The sequence below is a fragment of the Carassius auratus genome, chromosome 27 (assembly GCF_003368295.1).
Source record: "Carassius auratus strain Wakin chromosome 27, ASM336829v1, whole genome shotgun sequence".
Taxonomy (NCBI): domain Eukaryota; kingdom Metazoa; phylum Chordata; class Actinopteri; order Cypriniformes; family Cyprinidae; genus Carassius; species Carassius auratus.
The window spans coordinates 9,078,906-9,100,603 of record NC_039269.1 but is presented as its reverse complement, the minus strand read 5'-3'; the positions used below and the strand labels follow the sequence as shown (position 1 = coordinate 9,100,603).

Here is a 21,698-nt window from a genome sequence, read left to right as displayed (position 1 = left end):
GCACTGTATCTAGATATCACATTCTTCAATGACTCCTGTATATATCATGATCTAGGTAGTTTTAGGAGCTTTTCATATGCAATGTGTTTCGGTTGTTGTTTCATAAACATCTAAGCATCCTTAAAACAAGACACATTTAATCGACAAGCTAAATACAGAGATTTCAGAAATTATATCTCGAATTGAGTATTGAATTCAATATTTTTCTCATGCAATTAGCAAATTTGTTTTTGTTCCAAATTAAAATCTGTAAAACAAAATCTATTTTATAAGCTAATGTGTAAAACAATAAAAACGCACGAGTCGGTTTTAAGAAACTGGAGATTATAGCATGTAATTATGCAGCACAACACTTGGTGGCAGTAGAGATTTTCTTTGCGTTCGAAATGGAAAACTCCAAAGAGAGATGATTTTGTTCCTAATTTCTGTCAGGCTAATCAAGTACATGTATGCTTCCCGTAATGTGTTTCTGTAGGAATTATATTCAGCCACTAAAGATAATACCCACTGAGAGTGAACCACTTTTTTTTTAACAACAACAGCAACACTCCAAATTGTTATTGCCACTACAGATAATTGTCTTTTTAGTTTGTGTGTGTAGTAGTTTCTCACCAGGTACTGCTTCCATCTCCATAAATGGCTCTGCCACTGCAGTTTCTAAGGAAAACAAAATGCAGAAAGTGCTATAGAGTTAATGAAATACAGACTAGTTAAATTCCAATTGCATGTTCTGTATGTTTATATTTGGTTCATGCTTTGTCACTCTGTCATTCACTAAATGCAGGAACTGAAACCACGCGCAAAAAGAACATACTCTGGGTGGCCTTATAATCATGTTAAGATGAAATCTTATACACAGACATTTCATCTGAAATACATTTAATCATATACAGTGAAAGAGTAAGAAAAGATGCATTACAGCTCAAACTGTGAGGTTTATATCTGGCTAATGCGAGCTCTGTAATGCGGATTTTGTTTTAAAGGGGTTTTGAGGACGGCTTTGCCTCGAGGATGTTTGCTGTGTTTCTCAGAGGTGAGTAAGTGTTTTAAGGAGCATGACATATGTTTGCAGAGATTGACGACAAAAGGCTGGAAAAGAAAGGTCATGCAAGAAAGCCCTTAAATGGAGATAATTTAGGTGTGATTTATGCAAATTACTTAACCTAGGGCATTCGTCTGCTCATTAGAATACTCCGAAATTAATTAACATTAGAATGAGGTTAAGAACAAATCATGTGCCTTCACGTGTTGCAAACTAGTTGGAAATTTTTAGTGAGAAGTGCATATGTGTGTATAAATGCGAAATATTCCACACAATTAATAGTGAAAGAGAGCCATTGTCTTCATTCTGCAGCGTGTTGAAATGATAAACGTGTATTTGCGTGTTTGTGTAATCCGATAGGGCACCGTTTAAGACGTTTGTATGTAACCTTTGGGTCGTAATACGTTTGTATGTAACCTTTTGGGTCGTAATTGGTCTGTGCTTCACTGTGTGGGTGTTTGTATTTGTAACCTTTTGGGTCATAGTCCGTCTCTGTGTGGATGTTTGTGTATGTGAGGGTATTGCTTTCTTTGTGGAGACTTAAATGTCCCACAGTGATAGTAAAACCCTAAAATCACCAGCGTCATTGGGGCCTCCCAACAGTCCCTATTATGAAAACAGCATAATAAAGTCAGTAAATAATGTCTTAATTAAAATCTAAAAATACCATAAGGTTTCTCTAAGGAGATGAGGTAGTGTTATGGTTTAATTAACATAATTAGCTCATAGATGTCAGCGGGGTGGAAAGCATGTGTGTGTGTCTAACCTGTTGTGTCATAGTCTGTAACTGCTTCGCTGTGGCAGCTGCCATCATCATCGCAATTCTCCACTGTTGTTGGAATAATGGTGGCTGTTGGAATATTCCCTGGAGCGCTGTGACGGTAGCTACTGTAGTTTCCATGGTGGTGGTGAGGGGAAGAGGTGTTTGTGGGCTCTGAAAAGAGATCAAGGATGTTTAGACAGGCAAGTTATTTAAAGTAAAGGAAGCTTTCACAAATTACACACCATTTCAACAATCTTGTTCATTTGGAATAGGACGAGATTCCTCTTAGCTCTGTGATTGGTTTGGTTTGGTTGTCACTCACCTTGCAGGTCACATCCTAAAACCTCAGCCTTAACCCCATGCCTTCAGCAGAGCCACGCTCAGGGTAGATACGCAGGAAACGCATCAGCACTGGATCAAAAGTACGTACTTCCGGTGTGTCGTGGTTCTGATTACCCATAAACACCTGGATATGCGAAAAAATGTAATATTCTTTAGAACATTTTGTGTCTGTCTGCTTAAACAGATGAAAAATACTGCATTTCATTTACGGCAAAAACAATAACTATGAAGATAATTATAACAATAACTATAACGTTTACTATTATAAGCATCCACACAAATAAATGATAATAATGTTGACAATAAATACGCGATACGAGTATGTTCTTCTGCTGCTTTAAAAGCTTGATCCCTTTAAAGTCAGGTGAATTCTATGGAACCCTGTTTACGCCACAAAAAAAAAAAAAAAAAAAAAAAAATCTAATTGCGACTTTTTGTTTCACAATTCAGACTTTTTTTCTCACAACTCGCAAATGTGAGTTTATATCACACAATTATGACTTTTTTTCTTAGAAAATGTGTGATATAAACTTACATTTGTGAGTAAAAAAAAAAACGTTTATTTTTTATTCAGTGGTGGAAACGGGCTTCCACAGAATTCTGATTGGCTCTCAGTGTTTTTTATCGTTCATAAGCTGGGCAATTTTATTGTTATAGTTGTCTGGATTTCCTTATTCTTGTAAAATTAGAACATTTACTAAAGCTTTAATAGTATAGCTATCATTATAGTTATTGTCCTTGGTGTCAACGACCCTTAGCTATAACAATAACTTTATAAATTACAGCGTTTTACTAATCATCTCAATTCCATGAGAATAGGGAAGTCCAGACCACAGCTATAATATTAATGACACAGAAAAATTAGCAACACTTTTTTCAGTAGATTAATGATGAAAACATGAACAGCCAATCAGAATCCACTTTAAAGAGCTTGAGCATTTAATATAGCGGACAGCATATTTACAGTGAGTGGTTGTAACAAACAGAATGTTCCCGTCCGTTGGTGTGGGAGCTAATATAAGCATAGTAAATAATCATTATAGATGTCGTTCTTTGTGTGAACAGGCTTTTCCACATGCAATACCTTTACTTTGTTGCTGTTTTGCTCTAGTATGTGGCTCCAGTCTGTTCCATTTGTGCTGTATGTAACTCTGAAGCGTTTGATGAAAATATTCACGTCTCTGTATTTTCCTCCCTGCAGGATGAGACCCGATACGATCCGCTGGGCCCCCCAGATCCAGCTCCAGTGACTGGTTCTTTCCGACAATCTGCTGCTGGTGAGCAACCACCCAGCCTGTTCGGCCGGTTAGGAGCCGGGCCTGCTCTGGGAGCCAGCCCCTCTCTGCCGACGGCCACACTGTGATCTGAGAGTCCGAAATCTGACCCGAAACCATCCCTAGCATACTGGAGCATGGGGCGTCTGAGAGAAGGAGAGAGAATACGAATTATTCTAATGAAAGGAGCCACCAATATTCTGAACCACAGGAAAGAGACAGAGGCTACTTCTACCTGTCAGAAATGGTGAGAATGTATTAAAACAAACAGACACACATGCAGATGGACCTCTTGATGTCAGTATTAGGTGTCAGTGAATAGAGAGTGGAGTCATTCTCTGTGATCACACACGGAGTGAGCGAATCTGGGGGAACTGAAAGTGACTCAGTGCTGCAAACCACAGCAACACCTGCTGGGATTTCTTAGTGATGTCATGGCTGAATCTCACTGCAAAAAATCCTCTGCTATGAGTGTGTGTGTGTGTGTGTGTGGGATGAGCTACCTGATATTTTACATCCGTACACCTCGAAACGCATGCAGATGCCTTGTACCCAGGACAGAGGTCGAATACGTAGGTAACGGGTCAGGGTGGGTTTGGGCAGCCTGGCAAGCACCTTATCTGTGGGATTTTGATTTCCATTGAACACCTGAGAAAAAGAGAATTGAGACATGTATCATATTCCTCCCCCTTTTTCACTGTTTGTCATTACCAGTGTTTAACTGTAAATTATTTTATTCGCATTAATGTTTTACACACATTATTGTCAAATAATCTGCACAAATAACAAAAAGATAAATGTAAAACATGTAAGTAATACTAATAAAAGTGTTACAATATAAATTATATATATATATATATATATATATATATATATATATATATATATATATATTGTAGAACCCATGATATTTATTTTAATTTAGATATATTTGGAATAAAAATCTTTTGTCACATTATAATTTCTTTACTTCACTTTTGCGCAATTTAATGCATCCTTTCTGAATTAAAAACATTCATGTCTTGACAGACTGAGACCATAATTTTGACAGAAGTGTACGTAAAATAAAAATATAAGATCAAATAAAATCAAGCACTTTGTATTAAAAATACAGAACATTAATAATAAAAAAAGAAAAGAAAAAGAAAAGAAATGCTCACCATATGTTTGGTTTTGTCTTTCAGGAAAATCCAGTCCTCTCCGTTCGAGCTCACACTGATTTTGTATGTTTTGACGTAGTACGCTTTCTGCGTTTCCTTTGAGATGGCACCCTGTGTTCCTATAGCCGTCACATACCGCAGGAAACCCAAGTCCACCTGTGAGAGACAGACAGAGATGGTAAGAGAGAGCTGTTACTCTTCGGTAAGTGTTTTTGTGTGTGCGGTAATGTGTTGTTTTAACTGGACTCTTCACTGTGTGTTGGGGCAGTTGTCATGTAACTGCTAGTTAATCACCCTCAGACGCACTGCACCGATGCACTCTCAGATCGTGTGTGTGATCTATGATGTTTTCACTGCATAGCAGCAGTGCAGTGTCTTGTCAGAGGGGCTAAAAGCTTAACATCATTTACCAAAGTAGGACATGTTCCTGGATCAGCGTCCTCATGGAACAACATTGCTAAAATCCCAACCGACCAGGACGTTAGACTCAAGCCTGGGATTCCCTCTGCTTTTGGGAGGTATTTTCGGGTTAAAGCTATGACAGAGGTAAAGAAATGTTGTTCTAGTACAAACGAATGAATTGTGATCCAGAAACATGTGCTACTTGGGAAAACCATGCTGAGTCAGATTCCACACATGCACACTAAACAAAACAGCACAAGCTATGTGAATATGGTTTAATTACTGCCAATAAACTGCTGGAAGAAAAATGTGAACCAATAATAAAACATGAGGTTCCCACTGTAAAACTGTCACTTCAGCACAGTTATCAAATTGATATAATTTGAACAAACTTGACAGCCACTTGATCATATTAACTCCTTCATTACTTAGGTCAGGTAATACTAGCCACTGTATGACCAAAGAGGTATTTCTAATCTCATTCCATCTGTGAACGATAACTCCTTGCCTTCTGTCTATATTGACACAAACAAACTCCTTTGTCATAACCTGAATCACTAAACAGTAACTGGCCAATGAAACTAAACACACCCTCAGAATTTTCAAAGCATCATCTATCATGGTCTTATATCATTTCAGGTTCCGAGAATCTCCGTTTCCTTCCCTCCTCACGTATTACAAGAAGTCTGATCTAAGGTTTTGGAGACCCTTACAGTAACAATGACCACATAATAACACTAAAACGTGGTCAAAGATCCAGGTCGGAATCACAAATCATGTTGTCGTGGAGCGATTCCTGCATTGAATCTAGCATGTCCGTTATTGTCCGTCTCTCGAGTGTGTGCGTGACTCTCGAGATAAATTAAACTCAACTGACGCAACAGAAATGTGCATAAATAGCCTATTGAGAGAGTTTGGCTCAATGCAAGCATTCCTGGCACAAAAGTTCACATCTCTCTCCCACTCTGCTTTCCACCCAAGTCTCAGTGAGCAGATGCACCGAAACCGCACTGCTGCCATCCCTCTTTCTCTCTCTCTCTGAACAGGAAGGTATTATGAGGCTAATTGCTTTTCAATATTGTGTTGTATCAGAAGCGGCCGAGCTGCCAACTGGAGCCAGCCACCGCTAACAAGATCAACAAGTGTTAACAACCTTTAACGAGGGAACAATGGCAGGACAGAAGCAGAGCCCCTCAAATGCCAGAATAGAAACAACAAACATGGACACTTTTTGTAGAAAACAGGATATTGGTGGGTGTGTGAGAGAGAAACAGAGAATTTAAACAGGAAAGGGAAGAGGAATAAGGAAAGAGGAAGACGCTTCTCTACTGACCCTCATGCCGCTTTGCTTTCTTGGGAAAGTTTCCAGGCTGAGGCCAAAAGACAAAACATAGTGTGATTCAAAGTGCCCCGGGCCAAGGATCACTTGTTCAAAGGCAGGAATATGAAGAAATTTGGACAGGGAAGATAGATAGTTTGAGAGAGGAAAGAAGGAGGCCATCTAAGTGAAAATGGAGGATATTAAACACTTTGACATTGGCTGCCAGATAGTTTGCCTCACTTCACACATTCGTTGTGCTTCCCACCAACAGAGCAAACTATTTCCCATTCTTAAGAGACCAAGAAGAGTGTTAAGGTTAAAGTATAGTTTAGCCAAACATAACAGTTCAGGCTTTTCATTCCAGTGTCAACTTATACTTTTTTTCAGTTAAATGCCAAATAAAAATCATGTTAAGGTTTCCTTTCCGTACAATTTAAGTGTACTATAAGGTACTAAAATGTATCATAAATATACTATAAAATTAAATTAAATTAAATGTATGCATTTAGCAGACACTTTTATCCAAAGTGACTTACAGTGCATTCAGGCTATACATTTTTATCTATCATGTGTTCTTGGGGAATCGAACCCCCAATGCTTGATAACGCATTGCTCTACCACTTGAGCTACAGGAACAAAATATACAATGTATTACAAATGTAGTTTTTATTCATTATATGTGCTATTTTTATATCAGTAAGATTGTATGAAAATCTGTACTTTGATTCAACATTAAATTGATAAAAATTACATTAAAAATGACAATGTAATTTGTAATGCAACAGTACAAAAGATATTGATTTTAAATAAATGCTGTTCTTTGAAACGTTCTATTCACTACGGAATCCTGTATAAATGTAAATGTTAATAATTGTTTCCACAAGACTGCTATGCAGCACTGTTTTCAATATTGATATTGAAATTAATAAAAAATGTTTCTTAAGCACCAAACCAGCATTTTAGAATGATTTCTGAAGGTCATGTGACACTGAAGACTGAAGTAATGATGCTGAAAATTCAGCTTTGCATCACAGAAATAAATTATATTTTAAAACAAGTTATTTTAAATTGTAACAATATTTCACAATATTACGATTTTTGATCTTGAAAAATCTTACGGACCTCAAACTTTTTAAGTATGTGTGTATACAAAGTTATGTGTTGCTATGAAGTAAACAATGGGAAGAAATTTTCACCCCATTGTACTGGTGATTAAGCAAAAAACACATCCAGATTACATTCTGCATAAAAAACATATATTTAACATCTTTCTATTTGCATATCAGATTGTAGGGTGTTAAGTTTCTTATTATTTAATTATATTGTTAAATATCATGCCCCAATATCCTTAATGGGTAAAATATTACTCTCATTCTCAGAGGAAAGCAGTGACCTTTCAGTAGTTCACTAGTTCAACTCACTCCTGCTGCTAAAAAGAAATCTGTGCAAGAACCTCGTGATCAGATCTGGGGGAATGACCTCTTTCTCTGTGTCAGAATGAAATGTGTTGTCCAGATGTGTGTCTGTTTTCTCAGTAACGTCAGAAAAACTGGCCTACTGTCAGCACAAGCACTGTCTACGGTTGCTCCATAAATGTCCTCTTTCAGAGAGGAAACCCTTCCTGTGTGTACTGCTGTGAGAATGACAACACGCCAATCAAATTCCTTGTAGAAACAAAGAGCCAGGAAAACCCTTTCCTTCGGTGTATGATTGAGCGTGTCTGACTAAAGTAGGATTGCAGATTTTCATTTTATCACATAAATGTCTATAGATTAGATAATAAATCAAACTAAGATATATGATATTCAATAAAAAAGGAACTATTTGTGAATATAATTATATACATTTTTATTATTTATACCAGGTCAGAAATAAAATATTACTAAAAATGATTATTCAGCAAGGACGCACTAAATGGATCAAAAGTTACAATAAAAAGTGATGTTTCTATTTCAGAGAAGTGCTGTTCTTTTGAACATTCAGCAAAAAAAAAAAAAAAAATGCATCACAGTTTTCACAAAAATACTGTTTTAATCATTGATGAAGATAAGAAATTTATCATAATGTGACACTGAAGACCAGAGTAATGATGCTGAAAATTCAAATTTGCATCAAGAAAAAGAAAATTACATTTTAATATATGTAAAATAGAAAACAGTTCACCAGTACCAAATGCCTGAACAATAGTGTGTGTATGTATATATATATATATATATATATATATATATATATATATATATATATATATATATATATATATATATATATTCAGTTTTTATTTAATAATACATTTTGATTAACATTGAATACTGACTTTGATTTGATATACAATCTGTAAATGTAGTGGACATGGAGGTTCGAGTCTTGCCTGTGATGTTCTGTCCCATCTCTGTCTGTCTTATAATTTCATGATACGGTGGGCTGTCCAATACAAAGCCCAAAATAAACAGCAGGGGGGTACTATCACTTTAAATGTGAAGTCAGTTCTTTAAGACCAAACACAAGCACCCATTCATGAGTGTCAAGGATTGTTTTCCCCCTTATGTAACTTCAGTTATTTTTAAATATTTGTCTATGTACACATCCAAGTATGTCATGTCTTGTCTGGTAAAATGAAATAGTGTTTCCCTATAAAATTAGAGAAAGTGTGTGTGTGTGTACCTGTATCCACTCCCGAACAGAATCATCTGATGGCGTCCAGCCATTTTCAGGGAAGTTCAGCCTGGAGCGCAGAGGAGACCAGCTGGGATTATACTGTGATGATGCAGTTATCCTGTCTTCTGTGATCTCACCACTTTCCATCCCTAAAGGAGACATACACTCACCTACACACACACACACACATACAAATATATTGTGAGTAGTGTCATGTTTTTGAAGTAATAAACTGCACACATGGCACTTTCATAAAATGTGACTTTTGAGGACATTTGAAGCGGTCTCCACTATTTGACAGACTCATAAATCATGCATTTGATTAATCTGATACTGTCAGAAGGTTTGGGTTTAGTAAATATTATTTCTTTGGTAAATATCAGTGCCTGTCTATGTGAGCGTGCATGTGTGAGAAACAAAGAGTCAGATCTACTCTCTTCTCACCACAGGAAGTTAATATTAGCCTTTCATGTTTGGCCACAGATGTAGTGACCCATGTGACCCTTGTGCCCTGTGTGGCAGGGCGATGAAGATGAATTATAAACGGACAGCCTCACTGCACTTTATTACACTGAACTGAAAGCACACACACACACAGCATTGAGAAGTGAATTTGAGCTGGGTTCAGGTCTCAAAGGATCGTGGGTGTTACTTCAGTGCCATCAAGCACATTATTGCCACATTATTGCTAACAGTCTCAGTTAGTGTGTGATTCTCTGAAAACTTGATAGATGGGTTTAATAAAAGCACCAGACTGAGTGAGCTGAGAGCGCAGAAATATCAGCAGCAGTTCTCTTTTCATTCTCATCTTCACATATATCAATCAAGTAACATGCACTTCAATTTCAGGAAAGCTGTCAAACAATTCGAAAAATCTTGTCACTTGATTCTTTTTTTAATTACACAATTCTATTTTATCATGAAAAATGTAATTATACAATATGTCATGTTATCACAACATGGCAACGTAATAAACATAATTTAACTGGCTACATTTCCCTCAGTTTTCTGAAGTGAGCTAAAGATGATTTTCCTTTTAATTGACATCTTGCCAGACCTGGAGGAAGACCAGATGCTTGACGAACCAGCTATGGAGTCCAAAGATGAAGATTAATCTGGTCTGCTTTTCCCAAAAGCATTGTAAGTGTATATAGATTGTAGAAACCATTGCCACCAATCCTCTCTGTGATCAATTTAGGCTTATGATGCTTTTGAGAAATGCAGCCCTGTGTGTTATATTTGATAACTGATTGTAGAAAACCTTTTCTTATTGGCTGAGAAAACTGAAAAAATGACAATTTTGATATTGTACTTGATGTAAAATATGATTTATTCATCAAATCAACACATAAGGAAATTAGATGAAGAAGAAACAACTGAAAAACTAGTATGTAATTCTTCAAATAACACATGCATGTTAAATTAATTTTTGATTAAACATTAAACAAGTAAAGTCAAAAGGAAATTAGAAATGACTGAATACATTGAATTGATTCATTTAATCTTGGACGGTGGACAATGAGATCTATAGTTCACGTCCAAGATTTTTTAGCTCCAGTTTCAACTTTGTCTTCTCTAACTCCAGTTTTTGTATTTCTAATTGCAGTTTGACTTTTTCCAGTGTCAAAACTTCATACTGTTTTTTCCAAAACATGGTTCATGGTTATCTTGCTTGGAGCGTCTTTCTTTGTCTCAGATTCCGAGCCACATCTTTCAGGAGTCACCTGGATACTGGAGGAACCTTTAACAAGGAAGTTAGCCACATTAGGGAGGGATAGGAAGAGTTTGTTAAAAAAAAAAAAAAAACACTGTTGACACTATATGCTAGTTAACTAACTTGGTGTTACAACTCGTTTTAAGTTTGTAAGCATGTGTTTTATCTGTGCTGCTTGGTTGTGGCACATCTTCTTCTTGAGTGGCTAAAGTTAACAAAAGAGAGAAGAATGCTACTTAGCTATGAGTTAAATTATATAAAAAAAATCCAAAACTACTGAATAAAAAAGCAAAACAAACCAAACCAACAAATATATAACTTTCTGAGCTACCAAACTCTAGCAAAAACGTTGCTACTCACGAGAATGTCCAAGCGGAGATAACGTGACGGATTTTGAGGCAATGTATCTTCTGTAGCTGCTGATAAGGTCCTGAACGTAACTCCGGAGATTCGCCAAGATTCCTCTTTAATTTAGGGTGGTCTTCCTTTTTCCAGTGTACCAGGTTTTTAGAACATTTCTGCACATCTTGTTATTGTGGTCCTTGTGTTTTGTTCTTATTTGCATTACAATCACTAAATTTGTTAATTCAAATCAAATATTAAAATAGTATTCAGGATATTTCTGAATCTGTATATAATATGCAAACGTTAAGTAAAGAGAAACTTTGATGAACACCTGTTTTCAGGTATTTTATTTAAAGTTGTTTAGTCTCTTACTTTTTCCACAAGGTAATACAAATTAGAAGGTCTTACTAAAGACAACCATGAGCTTATTTCGCAAAACAGGCTTTTCCCAGTGACTAAGATGCAGTCCCAGAGCTTAAAGCTCCTATCATGGTCTAAAAAGACCATTGAAACTAAGCTGCAAAAACATCCATTTCACTCTTGTGACATCACAGTCATCAAGCCTCCATCCACTGTCTAATATTGGACTCAAGAGTTAATTCACAATGCATACGCTTACAGAGATCACTTATATAGAGAAGCCTTAAAATCACAGTATCAGAAGCAGCGTTATTAAGAGAGATGTAGGAAAGATGTTTGGGGAAGTCGTGGCCTAATGGTTAGAGGGTTGGACTCCCAATCGAAGGGTTGTGGGTTCTAGTCTCGGGCCGGACGGAATTGTGGGTGGGGGGAGTGCATGTACAGTTCTCTCTCCACCTTCAATACCACGACTTAGGTGCCCTTGAGCAAGGCATCGAACCCCCAACTGCTCCCCGGGCGCCGCAGCATAAATGGCTGCCCACTGCTCCGGGTGTGTGCTCACAGTGTGTGTGTGTGTGTTTACTGCTCTGTGTGTGTGCATCTCGGATGGGTTAAATGCAGAGCACAAATTCTGAGTATGGGTCAACATACTTGGCTGAATGTCACTTCACTAAAAATAGTCTAAGACAAAGCAGACAAACATAAGACATTGACAAATTATGAAATATACATGCAACATGAACACTTTTAAGTGAAACTGCTAGTCTGACACTAACCTTGGTGCGGTTGAGGTGGGTCTGAGCTGGTTTGGATGCTGTAATTGGCTGAAAAGCCTTCCTTGGTGATAGCGTTGTCTGTGTGGATGCTGAGAGAGAGAATGCCGGTGTATGAGATCACACGACCTGGTTGTCTGGAACCACAGTATCGACCGATATGAGGCCCCACTGAGAGAGAGAGATGAGTTTAAGCAATTTAGTGCAAAATTCAGTCACAAATTCAACCTTTCAGCATGTAGAACATTTCTAATAACCAAAAGAGCCATAATTATTTTTTTATGTGTGTTTCTTTGGTTGTTCTGTTCTTCTAAAAAGCCTTTCCTCTGGTTCTAACACTTTACAAACGTTTTGCTTCTTTCAGCATGAAGTGTGAAAGTCAACACTGTTTCTTTTTTTTTTTACCCTCAAGTTCCTGATTATTTTTTTGTATTATTATTATTATTATTATTATTATTATTATTATTATTTTTTGTCTATACCTGTAGGATATCCATCCCATATCTCCAGATAGTCAAATCTGCAGATGGCCCCCGCAGGTGCGGTTGTGTCCGGTTCCATGTCGAAGCTCTGGAAGTCCAAAACGATCTCTGCCATCTTGGGTGCAAAGATGATGAAGGTGCACTCCAGGTTGTTAGGATACTTATCAGGGAAACCAGGGGTTTGAATCACTCCATTTGGCTCAGTGAAGTTTCTGGAACATTCAGTGCCTGCACAGAATGTAAAACATCAAAGTTGCATAACGTTAATGCACAATGTAAACTGCATATACAAATAGCATTAAAAGATAATCAATATTTTGATTAAAAGACCTTAATTTTGTATTAGTGTGTGTGCATGTGCAATGTAAGATCTTTGACTGTGTGTGTGTGTTTTCTGATACCTGTGCGGTGTATTTCATAGCGGATACTGAATCCGGCTCCAGTGCTTTCATAGTCGGAGGTGAATTTGATGAGTAAGGAGTTTCCATTAGATATAATCGGAGATGGGGCGATTTTGCCGCAGAACCTCCCGAGAGAGAAAGCGTTCTCATCCACACCATCAAACACCTGGACAAAATCATACCTACACACAAACACACACACACGCACACATTATTGAAATTATTGTGTTTATGTGTTCTGTAATACATTTATCAGTGAGTCACCAGGGTTCAGTACAGTACTGTTGTGTATAATATAATATAATATAATATGATATAATATAATATAATATAAAAAACAGCAATAACATATTGAATTAAATCTGAAATTTTGAAACAGAAAGACTGACACAGTATTTTCTAGTAAAACATACTCAAAGAATTGGTTTGATTTACTTTGAAACATGTATTTTTTACAGTGTTACACACAATTCCTAATAATTCAATTTATAATCAGTTGAATGTTCTTATCAATAATTGTAATCCACTGTTATAATGTACTATATACACACACATTATAATACATAATATATTTTTATGCATTTAAAGACTTTAATGCATTTTATTGTCATTATTTATATAATTTCTACTTTTTTCTTGATGTGACCATAAATACATATTATACTGTATTATGAAAATGCCTTTCCAATGCATTATATGCACACATACTGCATAGAAAATATAACTGGAAACTCTGAAACATCTTCCCCCGGTTTCATCCTAGAGTATCTTTTGCATGACTCATGTAGATTCATTTTGATGACTCTTACAGCATCAGCTCCAACAAAACCACCCGAAATATGAGGCATTTCCTGCTGACATGACACTGGTTTTACACACAGCACCCCCCTGAGTACATTCATGCTCTCTTGCTCTCCTGTAACCCAAGACACTGATGGTCAGTCTGATCTCTGACCCCTCACCACAACGCGACCCTCTGTGGGAGCCGAAGCGTGCTTCCTGCCGTTCAGACAGATCGCTCACAACCTGGACTCGAGTTAAACTGATGATCTGGGTAATTTAATGAATGATAAACTACATAACAGGAACCCTGGCTGAGGAAGATGTCCCAACTTCTTAAATACATTTATATTCTTCTAATCTTAGGGTAGTTTAGAAATTAAAATACCATCTTCTTTCACTCACCCTCAAACTGTTCCAAATCAGTATGAGTTTCTTTCTTCTGTTGAGCACAAAAATATATTTTAAAGAATTTTGGCAGCTGCTGGTAGCCATTGATTTACATAGTTGTATTTATTTTTATTTTTTTTGTATATACTATCAAAAGACATTTTTCAGAATATTTTCTTCTGTGTTCAAAAGAAGAGCAATACTCATTTTTTGGGTGAACTATCCCTTTAAGAGGAAATCTGTAAAATACTACAGAAATTTGTAAATTTAGTAGTTTATTTATTTATAAAAAAAACTCTATTTAATACTGAAAATGTTATTAAATTTTATATATGTAATTCATTTAAAACAGATTTTTTTGTAGTAAGTTTGGAGTAAGTTTCTCCATGTTTGTAATGAACCGAATGAGAGTTCATTGCTGCAGTGTGTTTTATCTGATAAGCGTGAGAGAGAGACTCGCTCACTTTTTACAGAGACAGAAATTCAGTCTGTGATTTTGGATTGAACAATATCCTGCTATTGAGCAAGACACACAGGGGGATGTGAAAGCTGCTGATAAAGTGACTTATTTAGATTCAAATAAACCAACGATGAAGCTGTCAAGAACTACTTTTCTGTTCTGGAGGTTTGCAGCAAATTCAGTCCTTACAAAAATGAGAATGCATGAAAAAGAGGGGAAAACGATTAAGTGTGAGTGTCTGATTATGTTTTACATTAAAACCCTGAAAGATGGGGCTGAAAATAATAAGAAATAAATCATAACCCATAACAGTAGATCATAAAATTAAACTATTAAATTCAAGACAATAGGTTGGGTGTTGTGGCCGATGAATAGATGGTTGCTTTACAGTTGAAAGGTGTTCTGAGTGTTAAGATTTTTTTTAACATGACATAAAGAGTGCAAAGTCACATGCCAAAGTTAAGAGTTAGCAGTTCAAATCTCTATCACTGTGTATGAGTAATAGTAACAGTGATGCTTGCCTTTGCAATAATGTGTGTGTGAAAGCGAGTGTGTTCTGGAGGGCTGTTAAGAAGGCGTAGAGAGAGAAAGAGAGTGTCATTAATGATTAATATGTGCAGAATTATTAAAGCATTCCCACACAACAAAGCCATTAATGATGAACATTATTTCTACTCTGTACGTGTGTGTGTAGAGGGACTCAGAGGAATCAATCCTCGTGAATGCTGCAGTAAACTACTCGTGTTTTCTCTCCTGGAACACACATCGCAAAATGACAAGTTAAACTGAAATGGAAAGCTGCATTTCTGTGTCTATGTGGTATATGTAGGTTATACATTATGTGTGTGTGCTGTGGCACAGAAACATATGTGACTGATTTCACACTAATTACATTACTGTCTAAGTCCAGGGGCATTTGCAGGACCGACATCTCCAACAACCCCTCAGATAAGACAAGAATGCACTAGAAACACACACACTGGCCCTTTAAGACACCAGATAAAATGAGTACACAGCTAATACTGTAAACTAATCAGGCAGGTTGAGCTAAGTATAATAGCCATAATAGAACCAAATATTTGATTTCTCAGCATGGATGTGGCTCCTGTCAATTTGGTCCTTTTCAGTTAACACAGCGCTTTATTGTTCAGCTTTTGTGTCCAGAGAGAACCTTTGAGGATTTTTACAATGAGAACTTAAGAGCAATGTTCTGCTGCATTCATGCCATGTTGGAATTACCATAATTACAAGATGACAACCTGTTCACATCCTCGGGCTCGGATATAATTTGTTTCCATGGCAACGTTCATAACGCCACATTTGATCCATGTGCAGCTTTGTTGTTGATGACAGCAACATAATTAAGCACTACTTTAATTCACCATTGTAAGAATAAAGAAAGCGTACCAGGTAGCATTGGCTATAATAAAATGGCATATCAAATATTAATATGTAGTGCTATCTGACTACATTTAACGGCAGAAGCCGCTAGCTTTTTTGTCATCACAGCCATCAAGTCTGAATTACAACTTGTAATTAAAAGTTCAATGAAGATGTGAATGTTTTCTACCAGTTAGAAGCTCATGCAGCATCTGAAAGCTGTAAGCAGCTCTGCTCTGTTATATAATGTTGAAATAAAAGGCTGTTAGCTTGTCCAATGTGTTTGTTCTCTGCAGAGCAGCGCAGGAAGGAATGAATAACGGTGTTCGTGGTGGTCTCCTGGGCTTTTCCGCAGAGTTCGTATAATAATGTTCACCATAAACTCTGCAAGTTTTGCCACAGCTAAAAAACTGACGGCAGTCCAAGAACAACACAGCAGCATCTGGTCCAAGTTAAAGTGAATTTCTGATTAACCTTCCTGTTCTGAGACGCACATTCATGCTAGTCCGTCCAAAACACACCAGACATTCCACAGCATGCACTGACAGTCACACGCTTGTGTTGGAATCTGACATTTTGAGACAGGACATTGAAGCTCAGTCAATGTTTCTGAATGGATGGGAAAGTTCTGGAACTCCGTGGAATTCTGGGAGAAAGTGAAGTAACACCAGTGCTGAGTTACTGTTTCGCGCCAAGCTCAGGGTGTGAACGGTTGTTTTGAATAGTCTTGACTAATTATCCATCTGTATATCTGCCCAAATTGCAGTCAGAGGTGTGTGTCTATATCTATGGCAGTTTTGGTATTTCTTGTCAAACATGGAAGCTTTTCAAAGATCTCTGTTATGAGCTTGATAAACATCTGCAGTTGGAATCCTACACATTCATATTCAGAGCAAACACATCAAGTGTGATTGAAAATGTGGTTTATTTCTGACATGCTACATAATTAGCCGCTTAAACCCAACACCAAACTTGAAGACAATCAGAGTTTGTTACGAATTATTTCATCATCAAAGACTCTTCCGATTCTTGTCTTTTCGGGTTCTGCTTTTTTGGTCTTTTTTTTAAAATTAGAGATGGTTTTTGACTAAAAGTAAGCTTAGTGTGGATATATAGTGGACCGTATACTGTATATACACTGCCTGTTAATTGTGATCTCATTGAATATTTAAATTTGCAGTAAGCGTCACAAAAGCGTCTTAATTTGTGTAGACAAAAATAGTTCTTCAAAACATCTTCCACAAAAGAAAATCATAGGTTTGAAATGATGTGGGTAAGTAAATAAAGTTGCCATTTTTGGGTGAACTACCTCTTTAAACTTTTGAAGCCTGATCAAATAATTAGTGAAGAAGGCGAATATATATTCCGGTTCATTTCTCACACTGGATGCAGAACATTTTCGAGTGGATATAAAAGAAGTGGAGTGCATTGGATTGTGGGACACATTTACACCAATGTGCTCTGATTGTATAATGTACAGTTTGGAAAAAAACAAAGATGTAGGTTAATCTAATACAGTGACTCATTCTATAGTCATACACAAAAAAAATCTTCGTACAGTTTGCATATATGTGCAATACTGCACACTTCTAGTATGGTAGCATGCCGTTCTAAACATACCCCTCTTTTACATCTCTATCTCCCTCACACACACACACACACACACAAACTAAAAAAGAAAATTAATATAAAGGGATGGTCATGGTCTGTCTGTTGCTCTTTCATGCCCCCTCAGGGGCCCACAGCAGGACGTTCAACATAAGGGACTTTTCACTGGTCCCCTGGCACTGAAATCCAACCCAATAGTAAAGCCAAGTCTGTGTGACTGACAGCTGCTGATTTACGCCCCCATTTACGAGCTGTTTAAAATGACGGAGAGACTCATCGAATCCATCTCATTTATGAGATTCAGTCCTCACAAGGCCTTGCGAGTGTTTGCGTGCTGATGCTGTTAACTAAACCACTGAAATGAGCCGCAAGGCAATAACAAGCTCTGCCTCCAACCTCACTATCATTTAATGTCATTGTCTGTCAGCCTCCTCATTAAGAAAACAATCAGCTTAATTACTCATGTGATGCTGGAAGCCTCATCAAACTGATGAAAATGAAACCATAAACAGCATTCAACGCACCCTTTAACATTTTTCTGTTTTGACTCCTCACATTCTTGAGATTTCCTCTTGGGAAAACCATCCCCCTTTTATTCCATGGGAAAAGCAACCTTCTGAGTGATAAATGCAGATCCATTATCAAAGCCCAGGACATTTGTTTTTAAGCAGATCTAGTTCAATTCCTCCTAAATTTAGATCCATAAATATGAAATGTTTCATTTTCAACCAACAGGTGGCACACCTCAAGATCTGAGTGCCAAACTGATCTAATTAGAAAGCAGGTGTGTTCTGTGATACCAGAAACAGTATGAGAAGAATGGAAACCACTTGTAGGAAATAAATTGCAGAATACTGCGACTGTAGGAAGATTTTGGTTTTCTTAAAGGAAATCGATAGCCTTAATTGGTACTTCCCCATTCAAGTCAATAGAAGCTGTAAATGCATGCCTAGAATATAGCTCACAAACAGAATAATTCCAGAAAGGATTCTGGTGACATTTATCATCTCCGACACCCCAATAGGACAGAGATGTTGTTTAGACTTACTTGCATTCCCGGCCTTCCAGATCAAAATGCGGATTGAAGTTGATAAGGATCTTCTGCTGTGGATCAGGTGCCTGGATCAGCCAGCTGCACTGCTGGTTCCCCAGGTATCCAGACGGGTAACCGGGAGAGGTCACATACCCGGCGCTGGTGATTGGGATTTTCCCACCGCAGAGACTTTCTAAAAACCAGAGTAGCACATTTATCATTTTAACAACTGAAACTCAGGCTGTCATACTTAGATATCAGTCATAGTTGTGCACATTCCATGCATCTCATACTAGTAGCCTAATTGGTGACAAACTGCGCAAACGTAACATGACACCCATAAAGTCACACACAGCGCGCGCCTGAAAATCGATCAATGTAGGCTATCTGAGCTGAACACAACAGGCCGTGGACTAAGAGAGGGGTCACTGTATACGGGTGTGAAGATGTGTTGGGCAGATATGCCACTGTGTCTGGGTGTTTTGGTCTGATAACACACACCCAACTCTCGCAAACACACACATACACGTACATATGGAGCATCTCTGGTTTCAAAACATGAATCGAGTAATATTTGATTATTAGTATTATCTAAGGTGTACTAAAGAAAACTTATTTTTTTGAATAATACACACATTAAGCAAATACAAAAAAATAAATGGGCTACACTAAAACCATGCGTCACGTGGTAGACTAATATCTAAATTAATTGGTTTTATTTAAATAAATACCATTATTAATATCACTAAACCAACATTTTAACGATAAGATCAAATAGACCCTGATGGTAACAAACTGTACATGTTCACTTTTTACAGTGTGGAAACTTATTTAAAAGACGAATGTATGTAGTGCGTAACGAACGATCTCTCCCTTCATCAGATACGGTTTCTACCTGTTTCTGAAACAGCAGCCCTACAGGTGAGCATCGATATCAAACGACAGTAATAACAATAACAGAGCTCTCCCGTGCGCAGAGAAACCGTGCCGTGCCGACACCACAATAACCGACTCACCCGTAAGAGCGCGAGCCACGGACAATCCCGTTAGAGTCACGCAGAGCAAACGCCAGTACATCCTCAAAGAAATCTGTTCACTTATATCCTCAGGATTTCGTGTATGAGTTATTTTTGAATCCACGCGGTAGTTCAGAAGCTGGAGAGAGATCCTGCCACTCAGATCAGGGAACCGCTGTCTCCTCTTCCATAAAGAGAAGAAAAGAAGGAAAAAAAAAAACTCACAGCCCTGGAAAGCGGGAGAATCTTGCACAGTCAGTGAGCGCTGTAAAATTTCATAATCCAAGTCTGGAGAGGCTTGACAGCGCGTCCTCGGCTCGTTGGCAACGGGCTGTGTGCGCTTCTGCGGGCGCGCGGTCGGGTCACTCCCTTAAATGACTTCCGTTCTCTCTGTCGCGCGTAGACGGGCACTGGTGGGTATATTTAACAGGTTCTCTCTGGTGTTAATGTGTCAGCATCCGATCTGAGGACTGGGGGTGTCAAAACTCTCGCAGCACTGGTTGCTCGTGTTCCTCCTCCTTGAGAGAGAATGGGCAGGACTGGAAACGAGCAAACCCTCTAACCCCTTCTCTCTGCCAACCAGACACGGAGACTCTGAGCCAAACCAAAGAGACTTCGCGCTCCTCTGCGTGGGAGCGCAGTGCTCAAACAAGATGTCCCTCAAAGCAGGCTGCGAATTATGACGGGTTCTGGGGGAGCTAGCACCCCTAACTAGGACCCTCAAAAATAAATCAAAACAAGAGACTGAGGGGGGTCTTAAATGTTTGTCTCGTTTTTGTCTATGCATTGTTTTATATATATATATATATATATATATATATATATATATATATATATATATATATATATATATACGCTTTCAAGCATGGTTTTAGCAACTACTAAAGTAAGATTACAAGTTAGTAACAGCTATAGTGCGCTAAATAGTCGTTTTTGCCCGAGGCCAACAGTACGATAGTCGAGCGTTTTGCGTTAAAATCAAATCGCAAAAATGTTACATATTTTACATTAGAAATATTTCATAAAAATCAATAAGTGTATTGTTTTAAATATAGCTAAATATTTGTGTTGCGTGAAACGAACCTCAACCAAAAACTTCAACCCAAATAATTTCCTTACTGCCTAAATGTCCCATAAAACCATATTGATTCAGTTGCGCACCTTTACCATTCCTAACATTTGCATTTTATTTATTAAACGCGTTCATAATATGGATATATGTAGGCTATTACTGTATTATATAGCTTATGTTTTTTGAAAAACTTATGTGAGAAACTCATTAAGCATAAATGTGTTTCTGCACATCGCAATAAGGATTAGGAGCGCGCCAACTCCAGGAATCTGTTTCTCTGGCTGGTGACACAGTGACATAAAAATGTGTAGCACGTAGTCACTTTCAAGCTCAGAGCGCACCAGAGCAGCCAGCGCTGCAATCTGATCATCCACAGGGAGAGAGAGAGGAGAGAGGGAGAGGAAGAGGTAGAGGGGCGAAACCTTTTCCCCCCACTGCATTCTGCTCACAGAGGTATGGATTTGGCTATTAAAGAGTTCAGAGAGTGGCACTGACCCTCATCTTGGCTCTAATCCAGTAGCATTCAAAGGAATAATTCACTCAAACATGAAAGTTTTGTCTTTGTGAAGAATTTTTTTATGTCATTCCAAACCCATTTGACTTTCTTTATTGTGTGTAACACAAAAGGAGATTAATAGAAGAATGTTCGTACTGCTCTTTTCAAAAAGTCAAAAAAGAGGTCCTTATAGTGTAATATTGTGATTGATTAACACATCAGTGATGCCACTGATTCTTGCAGCTCACTTGATCAATTGTGAAGTTTTGGCAAACATCTGCTCTTGTGTTCCTCTGAAGAAAGTAATGGGTTGGGTCTGGAATAACATTAGGGTGAGAAAATGATGACAGAATAAAAAAAAAAGAAATATTTTTTGTCTTATTATCCAGTGGCAGACGCTGATTGTCGACAGCCCTAGGCGATAATTAA

At 37.7% G+C, this 21,698-nt stretch overlaps 1 pseudogene; it reads right to left on the bottom strand.

The window, feature by feature from the left end:
• Nucleotides 1-514: 514 nt before the first annotated feature.
• Nucleotides 515-20,350, bottom strand: LOC113045419 (neuropilin-1a-like; annotated as a pseudogene).
• Nucleotides 20,351-21,698: the final 1,348 nt, after the last annotated feature.